General features: G+C 42.4%; 1 protein-coding gene across 1 annotated transcript in view; it reads left to right on the forward strand.

The window, feature by feature from the left end:
- Nucleotides 1-9,323: 9,323 nt before the first annotated feature.
- CPQ (carboxypeptidase Q) overlaps nucleotides 9,324-19,444 on the forward strand; it is a 174,938-nt gene continuing 164,817 nt past the window's right edge. Inside the window, exon 1 of the mRNA XM_086465921.1 lies at nucleotides 9,324-9,392. The gene's annotated coding sequence lies outside the window, so the exon portion shown is untranslated. The remainder of the gene's footprint in view (nucleotides 9,393-19,444) is intronic.

Here is a 19,444-nt window from a genome sequence, read left to right on the forward strand (position 1 = left end):
TTTTAATCCAAGTGCTGACGTATAAGGAACAATAATTCCACCAGAGAAGCTACTTGAAGCTTATCTAGTGGTGAGAAACTAAGCTCAGTGGAGGAAAAAGTTCTGTGTCCTAGTTACCCACCCACCTTGTATGGCCATGTGTAGTCCTAGAGTCTAAACAAAGTTTGGTGCCCATTTTCCTGAGCTCCTGTGGTGGAAAAGGAGCTTTCTCTAAGCACTGAAGATCCCCAGAGGATACCAAAGAGAAATGAGAACAGACTTTCTTTTTGATGTTTTTGTGTCATAACCCATAATACTAACGCTCATCTGCCTCCTACTCCCCTTTCTAAATATAGCGGTAGGGGAGAAGTCAACAACCATCACACTAAACAGTACTGAAAGAATGTAAAGCAGTCCAAAATTCAGTTTTCATCATTCATCCCTATAATTTTTGTTACCGCAGAGCTAACAGAAGAGTCTCTTGTGAAAGGAAGAGAAGCGGAGCATGTGCTTCCTTCTGGAGCAGCCCACAGTGCCAGCTGAGTTAATGCTGACTTGGGGAAAAACCTCTTCTTGGGAAGGAACAGCTTTTGGGGCCAAATCTCAGATGGCTGAGGGTACAGCTTAACTCCTGCTTAGACCAAAAAGCTTGAATGAAGGACCCTGCCTTGACCTGGTGCCTTACTGCCAGGCTAGTGGCTGTGCCACCTTTATGCTGGTGAGGCAAGGCTTCAGGAACATTTCTAGTCAATCTTCATTATGTGAGCTCCATCCTGCAGCAAAACCTTCCCTGAGAATCAGGTAGCTTAAATTATTGACTACAATCAAAGCAGCAGCAAGAAACCTTTCTTTAAATCATCAGCTTTCACCTTGTTTTGCATGTGCTCAGGTATTTTCCTAAAGAAATTTCATTTTCCTTGGCTGGTAAATGACGACTTGTTAACTTGTAATTTAATTTAATCTTTACAGTAAATTTTTTACTTCTTTTTTGCTCTGTGGGAGCACACACTATTTACATATTTATGCCGCTACAAAGCTTAACTTCCATTTTTATATTCTAGTTTTTCCACTCTGTTATGTTAAAAATGGTAAATAAATATTTATTTACCAGCTGATTCAGTTTATAGCTTTTATTTGTTTCAACTTGCTTTTCAATGGAAATTCAGATTTCATTAAGAATGCATAAAATTAGTGCTTCTTATGAAGTAAAATATATTAAGCACATCAGAACAAAGATGAGCAAAACCATTTTAACTTAAAGCATATGTAATTATTGAAAGTAACTTAATTATTGGGCAAAAGCATTTTCACTAGTTATTGAATTGAATGGAATAATTCAATAATTCAAGTCAATGCTGTTACGGCTTTAAAACCGTAGGTCTCAATCTTTCTTCTTTCCCATAGGTTGGAAGAGTACAAGCTTTCCTGCTTTTTCAGCTTCTAAGTGGTTTTATTAAAAAAAAAAAAAGCCTGAATATATAAAAAAGAGAACTTTATACCTACAGAAGAGCTGTCAAAGAGTCTAAAGTTTTCTTTTATCATCTCAAAAACTGGGTAAAGGTGCTCAGCCATGTGACTTCTTGCAATTCATGGTTTGATTTTTGTAACAGCTCTGGCAGTAGAAATCATCAATTTTTCTCTGCCAGTCTGTGCTTTTTGTAACACACATTCAACCACTAAAAGCTAAGTGGAATTTTACTTTAGCCTTTCCTGATGGGACTTTTAATGCAGATGCTGAAACTCCGTAGACTTGTTCAACTCTGGCTCTTCTAGCTTCTAAGAAATACTGTACCTTAAATAAGCAATATATTCTTTTACACAAGCTCTTAGTATGTCAGACATTCACTTTTCAGCAAGCTTTCAAACTGTGATCAGACAGACTTTGCAGATTTGAGTAAGAATCATGCGATCTTATATATATCGTAGAGGATCAGAAGAGGACTCCAAAACTTCCGGTAGTTTTGACAGTAAGACATTGACTTTCTTGCAGAATCACATTTCTTTGAAGTTTAAATGATTAATGCTATTTTATCTCTGCTTCACTCAAACAGCCTGTTCAGAGTCTCGTAGTTAAACCTAGAATGACATGTTGGTGAAGCTGGGTCTCAAAGCATGCAACCACACACTGAGTGGGGAGTTGTGTCTGCATTCAAAACCCATCACAAAATAAAACACCTCACTTTTGGGCCTGTTCACATGGTAACAAGCTATTTTGACACTCGTTTCTGTCCATCTGTCTAGTACCTGCCACTCCAAGAACACTCCCCTTCCCAGTACAATGGCTGGCTGAAGCATCATTGACCAGAGAAGACACACTCCTGCTCAGCCTCCCACCTGCCTCTGTTAGGTGGATATTTTATTGGCTCATCCTGTATGAAGTTCAACACAGTTCAACCCAGCCCAAGCTGTGCCCAGGGAGTAACTATGTTTTCATGCAGGGTGGTGGACTTGCACTGGATGTCCTTTGAACTTGGAACTCACAATTAGAGTAGACGTGTTATGAAAAAAGGGCTGCTTTGGTACACGGCAGAAGATTCCCTTTACCCTGAGTCCATATATCCGGAAATAAAAGATGTATTTTATCTGCGTTTTTAAAAGCATGTAAGGATTTAAACTTGTTTGGGACAAATATGTGTTGAGTAAGTTGAACCTGGGTAAGTTGAACCTGGATTTTGTCCTCAGAAAAATATTGAGATGAATAAAGGTACCTAGCTGTAATGAAGAGAGTTGCTGAGAGACACTATTTATAATTTAATTCCTTCATCGTAAGGAAAGTGATTTTCAATGCAAATGTATGATAATCGATGTTAGGCATCCAAATGCCTTTGCTTTGTAAACAGGAGTGGAGGAGGAGTCATATATATTGCTGGACCTACTGCTACCTGAAGACTGGCGATCCAATGCATAGAGAGCGCTCCTTGCACCTCTGGTTTTACATGAGGTGCCCATGATCCGCTCTCTACCCATGGCAAAACAAGTCACACAGTTTATAAGGCGATTGAAATAGGAACACTTTCCACTAATGCTTAACAAAAACCTTTCTGTGGCATGACAAAGCCATTGCCCCAGTAAGTAAACTTGTAGTAATCTGCAGGAGAAATGACACTGCCAAGATATGTCTTACTAGCAAGTTTTGCTGCCAGAACTTTTGTGGGTTCATGAGTTGCTGACATTCTTATGTCCCTGGAGCATGTGTGTTCATCACTGCTTTTTTGAGATGCTGCATGCCCTCGCTGCAAGAGACTGTAACAGCAGAAGGGCTGCTGCACACTGGGTTAGGACCCAGGGCTTGCAGCTGCCAACATCGCTGTGTTCTTGGAGCATGTATACAGCGGCATGTTGCTAGTAGCTATATGTTGGCTTGTGTTATTCAGAGAGGAGATTTCACTTTGTCAGGAGAGGCTGAATTTTGTTGGCTTACATCAACTTAGTATGAGAATGCATAGATACTCGGGGCAACTAATGCTGAATTTTGACAGTAAACCTGTATAGCACTGGACAGGCCCCAGGTAAGATGTGTCCCAAGCAAGCATGCCCTACCACCCCGCTGCCGGCAGACGTTCTGCTCTCGGCTGACGTTGCTCTGACACAACAGCAGAAAAGCTAGCAGAACTGTGTAGAAGAATACCTGCCATGAGGTGTTTGCTGTTTTTCTTTCACAATGTCCCTACCCTTTTCCACATTCTATGCACTACTAGGATATATTTATTTGCTGCCAGGCTGCATAAATGGAAAGACATACAAGTCAGGGTCAAGCTTGAGAACTTTTTCCTACGAACAACTGAAAAACAGTGCTTCTTGGAAACTTTGGAATATTTCTTTTCAGCTCCTTTAACTGAAAAAGAACAGGAAATAAAAGCTGAAGTTTGCATTAATCAGCAGTCCATATTTATGTGCCTGCAGTACAAAGCAACAAAGAAAAACTTTAAATGAAGAAAACACCTTCTAGTGGTACTGAAATACAATGTGGACCTAGAGGAGACTTTTGGGAGACTGAGTCAAAAAATAGGAAATGCTTTGGTAAATAAATAAATGTCATAAAATGAAAACTGAGAGCATGCTTCTACACAAGAGTAGCTGGTGTATTAGTAATTCCTTCAGGCTGATACAGTGTGCTCCCACTTCAAACATCTTTTGTGTTTGGACCTGTGCTGGCAGCTTTTCAAAGGAATCTCGTACTTTCTTTCCTCCCCCTCCCACTTTGCATAATAATTAGTATGTGAATATGCTTGTGATTTCTTTTTATTATTTTAATACAGTCACATTTTAGAGACTTCAATAAAGTTTGGAGCTCCACCGCATCAGTCCTTGCTCCAAAAACCATGCAGCCTAAACAGACTGGAGAAAGCACAGCAAAATAGCATCATCCATCATCCCACAGCATTCTTCTGGAGAAACTGGCTGCTAGTGGCTTGGACAGGTGTACTCTTCGCTGGGTAAAAACTGGCCGGATGACCAGGCCCAAAGAGTGGTGGTGAATGGAGTTCAATCCAGTTGGTGGCTGGTCACAAGTGGTGTTCCCCAGGGCTCAATATTGGGGCCAGTTCTGTGATCAGTGATCTGGACGAGGGGATCAAGTGCACCTTCAGTAAGTTTGCAGACAACACCAAGCTGGGCAGCAGTATGGATCTGCTTGAGGGTAGGAAGGCTCTGCAGAGGGGTCTGAACAGGCTGGATCGATGGGCTGAGGCCAGTTGTATGAAGTTCTGATCCTGCACTTGGGTCACAACAGCCCCATGCAGTGCTACAGGCTTGGGGATGAGTGGCTGGAAAGCTGCCGGGCAGAAAAAGACCTGGGGGTGCTGGTCGACAGCCAGCTGGGCATGAGCCAGCAGTGTGCCCAGGTGGCCAAGAAGGCCAACGGCATCCTGGCCTGTATCAGAAATAGTGTGGCCAGCAGGAGTAGGGAGGTGATCGTGCCCCTGTACTCAGCACTGGTGAGGCTGTACCTCGAGTACTGTGTCCAGTTTTGGGCCCCTCATTACAACAAGGACATTGAGGTGCTGGAGCGTGTCCAGAGAAGGGCAACGAAGCTGGTGAAGGGTCTGGAGAACAGGTCTTGTGAGGAGCAGCTGAGGGAACGGGTTTAGTCTGAAGAAGAGGAGGCTGAGGGGAGATATCGCTCTCTACAGCTACCTGAAAGGAGGTTGTAGTGAGGTGGGGGTCAGTCTCTTCTCCCAAGCAACAAGTGATAGGATGAGAGGAACTGGCCTCAAGTTGTGCCAGGGGAGGTTTATATTGGACATTAGGAAGAATTTCTTCACCAAAAGGGTTGTCAAGCACTGGAACAGGCTGCCCAGGGAAGTGGTGGTGTCACAACCCCTGGAGGTATTTAAAAGATGGGTAGATGTGGTGCTTAGGGACATGGTTTAGTGGTGGGCTTGGCAGTGCTAGGTTAACAGCTGGACTTGATCTTAAAGGTCCTTTCCAACCTAAATGATTCTATAATTCTATGATCCCCATTCCACGCAGTGAGAAGCATGGTACCACACAACTGTCCTATCAGAAGAGGTTCAGGATCCATTCAGGCGGTATCCTGTGCCTAACAGCACACTCCACCAGTTGCTTCATATACTGCATAATAGAAGGTGAAAAAAATCCAGCAGTAAGAAGTGTCATCTGTCCTCACATTAGATTTCATTCCCTTTTCCAGGAATTAGATACCAGCTTATTCCCGAAAGCACCAAGTTACAATCAGATAATTCTGATTATTTTTAACATTCATATATATCAAATCCCTTTCTTGACTATTAAGTTCTTGACTCAGACACTGTTCCTACCAGTGTGATCACAGCAGTCTTGTAAAGATACATCCATACGGGGACCTTCAAGCACCTGAATAGCCTTAATGAGTTCAGAAGTATGCAAGGTGGATCACATGGGTGATTTGTGGGTGAGGGAGCTAGGATTTTGCCCAGCTAAGTAGCTTATAAAGTATGGGAAACTGAGCACAGGTCTCCTCAGCTCCAGCCTCTCCCTGATTTACAATTACAATCCTGAGGAGGGAATAACAGCAATCTGAAAGTCCTGAAGCTGCACACTAAAGGAAAATTATGCATTTAGTAAATAATGCAAAATATGAGAAAATAATGTAAGAGATGGGTGTGATGGAAATACCTTTCCCGAGGCTACGTGGCTACTGATGTGTTTCAAACCCATAAACAGATTTGTGCATGTTGCTGCTGAAGAGACTTGGGGGGTGGAGCACTAGGTTTTGTTGTTATGTCTCTTCACTTGCTCTTACTGCTTCTCAGGCAAGGACAGCAGAAGACATGAGCAGTGTGCTCTTTCCCCTCTGACCTGGGATTAATGACAGCCATGCCAAGATTTCTCCATCCTCCTGACTATTTTATGACAGGGGAAAAAGATGGCTTATTATCACTCATCCTTCTAGCTCCTTGGCTGTGGAAGAATTAACAAAGGAAGCTAATTCAGGAAAAATTAATAGGAAACCCATTTTGGGAAGTGATTTAATTGTAAAGGGAGCAAATGAAGACAGAAGGAATCACTCTCAGGAAACAACCAAAATCCTAAACTCAGATAGTGCAAAAACTCAGTTTTACATGAGCTTGGGCATGCAGACCTCTCCTGTGTTTTATCTTTCGTTGGAAGCAAAAAGAAAAGCTGTACATTGGTGGTTAAGTTCAAGATGTTGTGGGGGCAACAGCCAACATTTGAGGATGGAATATTTTCTTGCATGACTTACAGCGACACATTTATAACTATTTAATCACTGTGTATAATATCTTTCCAGAGATACAGTCCCAGACGGACACTTATGGGGCACAGTATGTGAAGAATATAGAGAATGTGCAGAAAAGAGACAGGTAGACAGGCAGATCTCCAACAGCCATTGACTTGTGTAACGCTTTTATTTAAACAGTTATTTTCTTACACTCAATGGAACAGTCTCAAGGACTGTGGCAGTTTGAGAGAAATGAATTGTTGCATCCCACTGGCATGCTCTGTCATCTGTGTAGCAGAGGTCACAGACCTGGCTGCAAAAATACACTGAAAAATACAAGTGAAAAAATACAAATGAATCACCTCAAATAAATGGGCGGAGGAGTCAGGTTGGCAGGGACAGCCATTATCTTATAATAAACTGTGTTTCAAATCCCTCCTCAAGGTACACGCCCATGAAGCTCATTAGTATTAGTCTTTTCACTTAGGCAAAAAGTTCATGAATATTGGAATACTGTGTTGAATACTAGAGGGAAATTCTTCACTGTCTTCCTGCTACAGCAGCTTTTTGGAAAAGCACCAAGGGCTTTGATCCTACAAGTCCCATTGACTTAAACAGAACCAATCGAGAGCTTCAATTCAAGTGTTTGCAGATTAAGACCCATGTTTGTATTTTAAGATCTTATCTACAGAAGAAATTGCACTCATTTACTTAAGTGTTCTTACAAACACACCTTTATTGAAATGCCTGCACTGTTACTTGTGCAGGAGGCCGCCATGCGAGGAACGGTGGTGGCCCTGCCGTGGTTCCCAGCAGTGTGAAGGCCGCGACGGCTCTCAGTCAGCTTGAAACCATCAGCAAGCGGCATGGCCACGCTCTGAGGCGCGACACGGCACGGCCACGCTCTGAGGCGCCCAGGGAGAAGGCCGCTGCCACCGCGCAGGCAGCAGGAAAGCCTCCTCATGCCTCGCCTGTCTGCTGTACGTCCTCACACCACTAACGCACCCGCCCGACAAAGACGGGTGCAGCTGGCACCCCCCTCGCACCGAGGGGGCTTCTCCCCGTGCAGGGCTGGTGATGGGAGTGGATGGGAGTTTTTAGGCCTCCTCCCCGAGAGGCCGGGGCCCGCCTCGCCTCGCCTCGCCTCAGAGGTGCCCACGAGGCGCCACGGCCCGGCCCGCCGGCAAACGGGGCCGGCCGGCCGACCCTGCCCGCAACGCAGCGCCGGCGCGGGCGCGGGCTCGGCCCCTGCGGCGGCTTCAGGCGCCTCGGTGCAACGGGCCGGGGCGGCGGCCCGCCCCCCTCCACCCCCTGCGGCGGCTCCTCCTCCGCCCCGTCCCCGGCGGGCGGGCGGAGGTGCGGGCTGCGCTGGCGCTGCTGCGGCCAGCTCCGCAGGGGAAGGTGCGTGCTTGCTCTGCTCCCCTCCCTCCTCCTCTTCCTCCTCTTCCTCCTTTTCCTCCCTCTCACAGGGGGCCAGCGGCCCCAGCGCGGGAAGCGCTCGCATGAGCTGCCTGCCGCCGCGGGAGGGGGGCTGGCGGTGCCCCTCCGCCGGGCTGCACCGCTCTCCCGGGGCCGAGCTTCTCGCGGAGGGCCCGGCTCCGGCTCTGCCGCCTGGCTGGAGGCGAGGAGGGGCACACACACCGCCATCGCCGGCGCCTCGTCCCCGTCTTCTCCTCTTGCCGAGACCTTCCTTTAAAGCCCTGCCAACATGTGCTGGGGCCCCCACCGAAATGGGGCCTGCAGCCGCTCGGCCGCAGCCTCGGGTGCTGCCGCCCAGCCCTGCCCTGGGGCGGTGGGCTGGAGCCCCGCGGCCTGGCAGCGGGGTGTCGGGGCCACCTCCCGCCCGTCCTCCCGCCCTTCACTGGAGGGGGACAGACGCCAGCTTGGTCGCCCTTCAGGAACACGGACGCTCCATCGCGTGACAAGAAATGCCCGCTTACCCTCTCGTTCCTCGGTTTAAAACCAGATACGGACCCTAAGTTGTAGTTGGCGGTCGCGGATGTGCTTGGGGGACGCACGGTCGGCGTTAGGAGAGGCGCGGTGCTCTGCTGTGATCTTGAAACCAGCAGAGCTGACAGCAGTTGCTGCTGGAAAGCGATGCCACCGCAAATGGGTAAAACCCATAAATACTATCCTTGTGTGTTAGATATTTAATAACGTTTTACGGCATGCTTCGTAGTGAAGAGGTCCCAGCATGAAGTAGTTTAGTGCTTCTGAGTAGAAATTTCTGGTAGCTAGTACCCATTAGATTTGTTTTGACAGGACTTTATTCTTCAAAGACTACCTGTTTCAAACTGATGCAAAAGGGAAAAGTATATGAGACATTTTTATATATGTATATACAATTTTTATATATGTGTATATGCATATACATATTTTATAGAAGTACTAAAATACATATGAGGGAGAGAAAAGTGAGTTATAAAAAAACATGAAAAAATGTAAGTTCTGCAAGCTGAATCAGATTTTACTAAGGAAGCATTAGATACAGAGGAGCCTTTTGAATCTAGTGTTCATGTCTGACAAGTTACAAGTCTGCTCAGAACTACTAAAGAGAAAATTAAAAATACAAGCACTGGATTTCTGTTTGCTTGTTGATTACTTTTTTCTTCCTTTAAACTGCAGAATTTTTGCAACCTGACTTTCCTAAGTGCTGCATGAGCACCCAAAGTGCCTGCTCAGAGATGGCCATACACATGTAACACCTGAAATCCTGATTTCTTGTTTTGTAAGCCTTAATTTTCAAAATTTTGCCTGTCTGTAGTTTTTACTCAGTTCAAAATTAGTATTTACTGTTTCTGAAGGTAGTTTCACATCTGCTTGCCCTTTTGTATCAAAAGACTGTAAGAGTGTTGTAATCTATTGATGAAAGGGAAGCCTGTGGGTGTTTCTTCTTCTTATAAAGCAATACTTGGTATGACTGTAGAACAGATTCCCTGTGTGGGAATGGAAGAACTACTTACATCTACGTCTATGTAGAATGAATCTCTCTCTTTTTTTTTTTTTTTTTTTTTTTTTTAATTTGCAAAATTAGTAAGATTTAAGCTACAGTGACAAAAGTTGGCCTTGGTTTTGCTCTGGTTATCGTTCTGTGAGGATGAAACCTTTTATTAAAAGTCTTTCTCATGCTTAACTACTGTCACTTCTTAAAATCACCTTCCAGTCTTGTCTGGTGCTCCCTCTGTTAGATTATTGTTTTGAATAAAACCTCAAACACTTCTATCTTCAAAGAAACCCTACAAAGCCCCCTGTATCCATGAGACTTGTAAATTTTGATTCATTGCTTTAGTCATATCCACTCTGTCTTGGATAGCATCTATCAGTTGTGCCTTGCAATGTTTTACATTACCCAAACTTCAATCTTTCAGATGAAGTCTGTGCAGATAAACTTGGATCAGATCCGACACAGCTTTAGAGATTCATATGAAGCCTTTGTCTTACCCAATCTTGTTTCTTGGTGTTTAAAATATATATAATTCATTTGAACAGCAGAACAATGAGATACTAAATCAGATAAGAACAGATTGCAAATCTGGGCTGGGGAAGAACAACCTGGCATTGACCCCTGTTGGGAGACATCTGTCAGTAAAAACTCATATAAATTCTTACTTGTTTTATGACAGGGTTTTGCAAATGCCTGCATGTCTTTAATGCCAAATCAGGAAAGGAAGCAACGTACAAAGTCTCTTATTGTTGATGTAATTTCACAAACTCATAATGCACGTGGGGTTCTTTTATCTATTCCTGCTATCGTGTGTAAAACTTTCTTGTTTTAAGATTGAAAACTTTGTCTTGTCATTTCTTCCTTCCATTCCAGTTGTGGGAGGATGAAGATGAAGGATGGCAGTACATCTAAGAGATAGCAGCTGCAGGGGTGAAATATTTTGCTTAAAAAAGTACTTTGTACGTAGAAATGTACGAAACGATTACAATCTCGAAGCTCTACAGTTCTTTCTGTTCTGTCTTGACAGGAAATATTATCTGTCAAAAACTGCATTGCAGTAATCTTTCATGTTTTTGTTACCAAATGTCTGCAATAATCTCAGAGTAGTGAAATAAATGTAAGTTCTTTCTTCAGTTGACCCCCAGTCACTTACATTTTCACTGTGATGGCAATAGTGAATTTTTAGCTCTTATTTCTAGTCTCCTAAATGCCAATTACTTGATTAAGTCAGTATTTCTGATGGAATCTGTGGAGAAAGCTCTGCTCTTTTTTTGTTTCATTTTTACAATAGAAGAAAAACTTGTACGTCAGCTTGAGAAAAATGTTAACCTTGTTAGCCTGTGGTTTTGAAAAGTGATTATTTGGGTGACTTGATCTTACAAGAGGCTTGATTTCTGGTTTTGAGACAGAGAGGATGGACCAATGGTGTGGGGGGATATTAATTAATTAATTGAAATGGAGAGCATTCAGACACCCGGCTCATTTTTTTTTCCCTGTGCCTTTTTTAATAATAGTAATATTTTTTCAGAGTCTTTTAATTCTAATTAACATAGATCTGTTTGATGAATTTTCTCTGCAGTGGGTGAGAGAAAAACGTGAAAATCCCTTTGGTGCTCTTGCTGCCAAGAGGGATTTGATAAAAGTGTCTGATGAACAGACATATGGATTAAAATGCATCTCTTAGAAGTTATTTATATATTTTGGCAAAATATTTCTCAGTACTAGCCATTGCAATCAGAGGTATGGTAAAAGACCTGTGATCTTAAAACCTGACTTTAAAAGACACTAATGCTGTTTTAGAAAGAAAAAATTCCAGTCAAATTTATCTCAGTTGTCTTAAGATAAATCTTAAATTAATGATTTTATGTTATAGTGAGAGGAGGTTAATCTCGGGTCACGTATCATAGACATTCTTATGTCGCAGGAAATACAAACAACTAAGAGTTTTTTCAACTTGCTGAGTGGCCATCCTGCATTCAGTACAACAGTGACAGTTTCCACCAGCTCAGGACTTGCCCAAACCTGTTTTCTGACCCCACAGCTGTAGCATGTTTTGCAACTGAGATTTGGCACCCTTGTGAAGCCTGTTTCAGTACTGATGTGAGAAAACAGTTCTAGTTTTAAGTATGTGTGTGTTGTTTTGTGGTTTTTTTTTTCTTTCTTTTTCTCCAGGTGCTGGTTATGGTGTCTGATCTTTTACTTAAACGTAGTGATAGTACATTTCCTGCTAGAACACTCTGTATGAAAGGGAATAAGACTACTCTTCCGCCCTCCCCCAATTTTTCTGGCTTTCATCTGCTACATGCATATTGATAATCCTGTGCCTTTAATTTTTGTGTTAGTTTTTTTCAGAGGAGGCACTTGACTGTGAATTTACATAAGACAAGTGAGTCAAAAGTAATTTTGTGTTTCAAGTAACCCCACAAAAGGGGCTTATGTAATATTATGCATATGCCAATAGACATTTGAGAAAGAAATGTGCTTTTTTGAGGCCTTAAAATGAGATCTGAGCCAATAGACTCCGTTGGGAAAGCATCCACTTTTTTATCTGTAACTTTTGAAGACCAAAGCCTAGATTTGATTTATCTGTAATGGTTTCCTCTTCTACTCTCCGCAGGTTTTGAGATTAGTGTTTCTGATCTTGTTGATTTTTACTGTTCTGAATCACAGGGCTCACCTTCTAGTGCTCTCTCTGGTCGTGTTCTCCCATACAAAACAGAAGCACTCTTCCGTGGCAGACTGTGAAAACATTTCGTGGAGTTTTAGATTCATGAAATTCTTTATTGCTTTGGAAGCAGAAAGAATTGTAAGTTATTAATTTCTTTAAGATTGATCATGTACTGCTGTGGGCTATTAATATTTTCTCTTATGACAACTAGATAAGGCAGAAAAGTACATTACTAATGTCAGGTAATGTATTCAGTGGTGCCGAAAAATACACAGAACAGACCGTTTCTACCTCAGTGATGCGCTGTGAGATACCCTAGAAGGAAAACAAAGTCAACTTGACATTAATTACTTGTTCAGTTTGGCTGTGTTGGAGTAGTTCTTAGGTATGGAATCTCTAGAGGGTTTTCAGAAGCAAAAAAGTCTCAGGAATAGGCTTGGAAAATTCTTTGCAGGCTCTGAGTTACTGCCCTTGTCTAATTGATCTGCAGCTGCTGCAGACTTTTTTTCCACCCCAGCCACCCACCTGTCCCTTGGTCAGCAATTCTCACCCAGGTAGCAGGGGTGGTGGAAGGAGCAGAGCTGTCTGCTCTTCAGGCTCCAGAGACTGCCATAGTCCAGTCTTCCTTCGAGTAGCACATCCCCACTTTCTCTTTGGCACTAACCTACTGGTACTAATACTCATGATTAATTTCTGCAAACAAAGAATAAATGTTTTTCACTGGATTGGTTCCCAGAACCAACTTGCTGCCTGACCACATGGATAAGGTTCTGGTGCAAGTGAATGACGATTTGGAGGGCAGAGCCACCGTAGTGGGGACCTAGATGGACTTAAGCCACAACTGATCCAAATCTGTTGCCCAGTCCATAGGCTGATAATATACACCTGCACTGATTTTAATATACATTACTACTGCAGATAAGGTCTGTGATTCATGCTTAGTTTTGGACTTACCTCTTACAGCTGAAGCGAAAGCCTGCAGAAAGGGCGGTAGTGAGCAGGAATGTCTCTGTGGCTGCTGTTCAAAGAGTAACCGAATGAGGCCAGAGGTGCTTGTTCCCAGGAAGTGATGCTGCCCAGGTCAGCAGATACATCTTACTTTGCAGTGCTATCTGGTGTACACTGCAGCTGTGATTATTAAAAAGACCTGGCATAGCCGAACCCAGTGTATCCGATACGGGTGGATTATATGGGGCTTTTTGGTAGTTGTCCAATTTTGGACTGTTCCAGCAAATATGGTGATGAGAAAGTGGTCAAACTGGAAGAAACTTAGAGAGAACAGCTTACGCTGAATGTCAAAACATCTCTTAAATTTTGCAGTGCTCATAGCAGGTGACAATGGTGTCTTCAGCCTCACATCCAAATTTTGACTGGGACAATGAGGTTTTTTGCTTTGCTGGAAAACGATGTGGTCAGAATAGTATGATTATCTTTGTGCCTTTATATCTGGCAGTAGGTGAGGTGAAAACACATTCACAAGTCTTTTTCACTAGAGGAAAACGTATTTGCTAGTGCTAAGTGATGTTTCTATTAGCAGTCCTCTTATTGCTCAAAGTAGGTCTGATTTTTTTGGCCCAGAATATTGGTTTTGAGTAAAGATAATCTTTTTGACACAACAGCGTGAGTTATTTTGTGTTCATAAGCGACAAAGACTTTGTGCTTTCTATAGTATAGGAATTTTGGCAGGCTAGAAATGATTTTTTTTTTTCTCTCCCACATCATACTCTCACGTCTGATGTTATTTCTGAAACAAATTTGTGAAAATTGCTTTATGGTTTAAGTTTTTAAGGTGAAAGAAGTCAATGGAAGTTTTAAGCTTTATTTGAGGAGCTGTCTTTATCAGTAGTGATATATCCTGTGTTTCTTTGGTTCAGCTCATATGGCAAGTTTTATTTAAAGTAGAAGCATCAAAAAAAACCCTGTACAAAGTGAATCCTGACTTTAAGTCAGGAGATGAACTCAGTAGTTAAAAACAACATGATATCTATAAAACATAATTTGATGTTTATGTGCTTGTTTTCATTTGTGGTTTTTTTGTTTTGTTGTTTCTTTTTTAAACCAGTGCCATTTCTTGTGATTATGGTGCAGCCCTCTTGGCTATCTCATCATTGAGTTACACACCACATTCTTGTCAGTCCCACTATCATGCATTTACAGGTCTCAAGAGTTTACCAAAGTCAGAGCAGTTATGTTTCAGGGAAGTAGTAGTCAAATTTTGTAGTTTTTTTTCTGCCCTTTCACATACTGCTATACCTCCTTTGGCTTTTCCGCATTGTTGTAATGCTGGAAGAGATGGCATTTCTCCATTGCTTCTGTTCTCAGTACCTTGGTGTTAGAATTAAATGTATTCAGATGAGAGAGTTGGGGTTGTTCAGCCTGGAGAAGAAAAGGCTCCGGGGAGACCTTGTAGCAGCCTTCCAGTGCTTAAAGGGGACCTACAGGAAAAATGGGGACAGACCTTTTAGCAGAGCCTGTTGCGATAGGACAAGGGGCAATGGTTTTAAACTAAAAGAGGGTAGATTCAGACTAGATACAAGGAAGAAAATTTTTACGGTGAGGGTGGTGAAACACTGGAACAGGCTGCCCAGAGAGGTGGTAGAAGCCCCATCCCTGGAGACATTCAGGGTCAGGTTGGACGGAGCTCTGAGCAGCCTGATCCAGCTAAAGATGTCCCTGCTCACTGCAGGGGGAAGTTGGACTAGATGACCTTTAAAGGTCCCTTCCAGCCCTAACCGTTCGATGACTCTATGACGGCTATTTTCTGAAAACCCAGAACATGGACCAGTTGAGCAGCATGCAGGCAGGAATGAGAGCATGGGAAAGTTCCTTTGAAGAATGTTATATAAAAATAACCATTGGGAGCTTATCAGTATGTGAACTGTATATTAAAAAAACAGATGCACATTGGATAAATAATAATTAGAGTAGGCATCTGTCTAATGCAACCTCCCAAAATTATCAAAATGAAACGTGCTGTCTAACATCTCCTGTCTCTACAGACAAGTGGCATAGGAAGGGTGGAAGTCAGCTAATATTAGCTTTTTTCGTGGAAAACATTTTCATCTATGGTGAGGTAACAGCTGGGCTGTTAGCTGCCAGCATTGCTGCAACTGTGGGTGGTGGTCTGTGCAAGCTCAGTTGCTCTTCTGAAAGCAGAAGGTAACTTTGCTGTAGAAAAAGCCTTAGTCTGGGAATTAAATGGGAAAGTAAAGAAATGTAGGCTTCTTGCTGACCTTGCCTTCTCTCCAGGTGTTTATATCTAAATATTTTGTACTCAACAAGTAGGGCTTGTTGGTAAACATGGAGTAAGGGATGTAGGATTGGTGTTGCCATCAGATCTGTTCCAATGGATAACTGGGAAGTTTTTGTTATCAGAGAGCAGGAATGATATGTAATTCATTGCCCAAAGCACTGTTTATGTCCCAGCTCAGCTTCCAAATGATTTCAAAGAGGAGCTTTCTGAGGAGTGACCCTAATATGGAAATCATGGAATTGTGGGCACATGTGGTGAGACCGTCATCCTGAAAGGATCAGCACTTCATTGAGAGGTCGAAGATGGCTTTTTGGCTGCTTCTGAATGAAGGAGTAGTTGTAATTTTATGTGAACTCTACCTCATCAATTGCCACTGCTTGCAAGCTGATACATGTGATAAAATCGAAACCAAGCAGAAGCGGTCCTCCAGTACCAGTTTCCTTTTAATTTGGAATTGCATTCAATTCATGAAGAGGCTGACATTTGCAAAATCTGGATTCACTGAAGGAGGCAGAAGCTCCATTTTTAACTCATACTATAAACACAAGAGCCCAAATGTTAAATAGTCTCTCTACTCACGCTGTGGATAAAGCCCTTTGAATTTTATGCAATTATGACAGGGCAAATGTGTGGTTTAGGAAATCACCGTTTATAGCTAAATCGAAGTAAAGTGCTCTAAATGGGTTGTTTCTGCAAGCTTTTGTCCCCTTAATGATTGGTCTTGTGACTAGAAACACTTAAAGACAACGTTCCTAAAGCTGTGCTTGCAGGAGGCTACTTAGCAGGTAGGATGAAAGCCAGAGGTGTCCTAATAGCTGGAGTCCCTGCCTGGTTTGATAACACTGTATCTAAATAGCAATTTAAAGAGTGTCTAAATAGCTTCACTTTTTATTGTGTTCCAGGAATAACTCCTTCAACAGACCCAGAAGGAGCCTGTGGCTGTCACGTGCAATAGCAGAAGGATAGGATGAGCAACCAGGGTCTGGGAATGGAGCTGTGGGCTCTCAGGGCTTTGCTTGGCTGAAGTCCCTGTGTGCTTCCTGAGCTCAGGTGCAGTCACTTACCTGGGCCTGGTGTGTTCTTGGCAGCAGTGGTGAGCTAGTTTTCTCAAAGATGGCTGGTGTAGAAACTTCCTCTGGAGTTTGGGAGTTTACGCTTGTGTGTCAGCTTTGCCTTATGTGACCTGAACTGTGCAGCAGTATTTAAGATCTAGGAGAAAACTTCTGGCTATTTTCTTTCTGCCTGTACTTTCTTGGCATAATTTAATCTCTGAGTATTATTGGTCAGGTGCAGTGTCAGAATCATGTCAGTGCAAAGTCAGGGAGATGTCTTAACATAATATTTGCAGAGAGGGGGTTGATCACATTCTGTCTTCGATAGTGTTTCAGATGCAGTAAAATGTCTGCCAGATGTGGTAAAATGTGTTGCAGAAAATGACATACATGTATACCTAGTCAGCTTATGTTTGCCAAAGTCAACATCTTCCCATAACATAACCCTCAAGTACAGTATCAGCTTTTGTATCGTCACATTCAAGACCCTACCAAGCATCTGGATCAACCAAATGCTACCATGGATAGTTTGGCAGGTATAGCAAAGAACCTGTGAGGATTTTAAAGAATAGATGTCTATTTGTTTTTCTAATACCATGAGATTCAAACAATAACTGTGTTGAGAAAAGGGAGTTTCATAGTTCATTACACTACCTTCCTTCTCTCTTTTTTTTTTTTTTTTTTTGCGCCATTTTAGAAAGCTATCAGCAATGTAGCTCCTGAATATGTTTTGCCAGTTTTTTCATTTATTCTGAAACTGCTGTGGTATTTGTGCATGGTATCTCTGTAGGTACAGCTGTGCAAGAATAAGGCATTTATTTTTGCTTGGACAGTTATCTGTATTAGCAATATGAGCTAAAATCTATTCTATTCTGTTCTACTCTATTCTGTTCTACTCTATACTATCTTGGTCTTTTTCTAAGGACTTTCCCTGATGAAAAACTTACAACGCCACAACTTTCTGGAAACTGTTGGCTTCAGGTCTCTTGAAAAGTGCTGATCAAGGCCAATGGCTCATTCTCCCGAACCTGAAAACTATACTGTAGGCATATTCTACATTTGGCTTTATAGATAATTCATTGTGTAAGCATCTTACTAAATAGAAAATGTGGTTTATAATGCCATTAGTCCAATGCTACTGCACTCAATGAAATATTTTAATTTTAATTGAGTATTTTAATTTGAGCACATAAATGGGATTTGAACATATAAATTGCTAATACAGCAATAATGATGAAAATTCTGTGCACTGAGAAATCAACACAGTCCTGTAAAAGATGTTTTAGATTCTTGATTTCATGTTGAACATCCGCTCAGGTTTATGGTGTCACTTTTTATCTGCTTCAGAGAGAAGTTTCTTCTTTTCAGCAATCTGCTTAGAATGGTAATTCATTGAAACGTATCAAAAATTGGATGTTCGTTCAGATGTCGGTTATTCTTTGGTCCTGAGCAGTGTGCTCTCATGTTAAAAAAACAAAGGACCTGTAGCTGGTAGTAGCAAGGTGTATGTTTGAGAACTAAATATTCAAAATTAACTTTAAGTTTTTCATTGAATTACTTTCACATGAAAATTTTATACATCTGGGCTTCCCTGTACATATTTTCCCCTGCTCAGATTTTGTCTACACAGAAAATTGTCAATACTTATTGTCCTGGTTTGGGCTAAATCAGAACTAATTCTGGTTTAGTGCTTTAACTTTTCAGTTAAGTCTCCTCTAACTAACGGCATTTTCTGAAACAGCAGCATGTTTTCCCAGGGAGTGACTGCTTCTAGCAGTGACAAGGCCTGATGTTTATAGTTTGTACCAAGGAATGGTGTGCAGAGAGGCCCTTGCTTATACTTGTTCTTTTAGCGACCAAGGTCACTGCTAAATCTTGTACTCCATGTTGGGGTGCCGGGTGTGAAAAGGGTCACAAGCACGAAAAAGGTCGCACCTGCTGGGAGGAGCGAACTGGGCAGGTGACCCAAACCTGACCAACAGAGTGTTCCATCCGTTATACGTCATATTGAGTATAAAGCTGAGGGATCACGAGGGTCAATCTCTCTTCTTCGATGGCCGACACCTAAGGAGGACTCTGTCTGTTCTTCTGTCTTCAATTCCGACCCGTGCATCCCTGAATCCAGTGCCCGAGTCCAGCTCCTGCATCCCGTCCCTGTCTGCTGCTGAGTCCAGCCTGGGACTGCCCCAGTGCCAGCCCTGTAATGTGGTGGTGACGTATCGTCATCAGGGTGGGGGGAGTTGGGTTCGGTGTTAGTTTTGTTTATATTTGTACATGTTGTATATATTTCATTATTTCCTTATTCTTATTGTTACCTTTTCTTTTATTGTTATTGTTTCATTAAAGCTGTTTTAGTTCTCTTTTCCAAACCGTAAAGTTTCTCTCCCTTATTCTCTCTCCTTTTCCCTTTTGGGAGGGGAGAGGGGTTAGTAGGGAGCGTCTGTTATTTGTTAGTGGCCGGCCCAGCCTCAAACCGTGACACTTATCTAAGATTTGCTAACCTATAGCAGCTCAGTGTAAGCTATTTCACAGGTTACCTGCAGGATGGATCTTCTGAGTCACTGCATGAAAATTCTGGATAGGGACATGCCAGCTGTGTCAGTGTGTGAACAAAAATAAATTGAGAACAGTCATTTTCAGATATTTATTACTAGCATACCAGATGCAGTAGTTGTTTGTGTTTATAACTATTTTGCTATCCTCTGTTAAAAAATACCAGTACAAGTTAAACATATCTTTAAAAAATTCATTTTTGGAAGTAGAATTGCATGGCTCAGAAAAAAAGGAGTTGTCTTACCCAGGCTCACTGGTGTCGTCACTTCTCACTGCCCTCTCGATATAATTGGTGAGTTTACTCTTTGGT

The sequence above is a fragment of the Leptosomus discolor genome, chromosome 5, assembly GCF_034619465.1.
Source record: "Leptosomus discolor isolate bLepDis1 chromosome 5, bLepDis1.hap2, whole genome shotgun sequence".
Taxonomy (NCBI): Eukaryota; Metazoa; Chordata; class Aves; order Leptosomiformes; family Leptosomidae; genus Leptosomus; species Leptosomus discolor.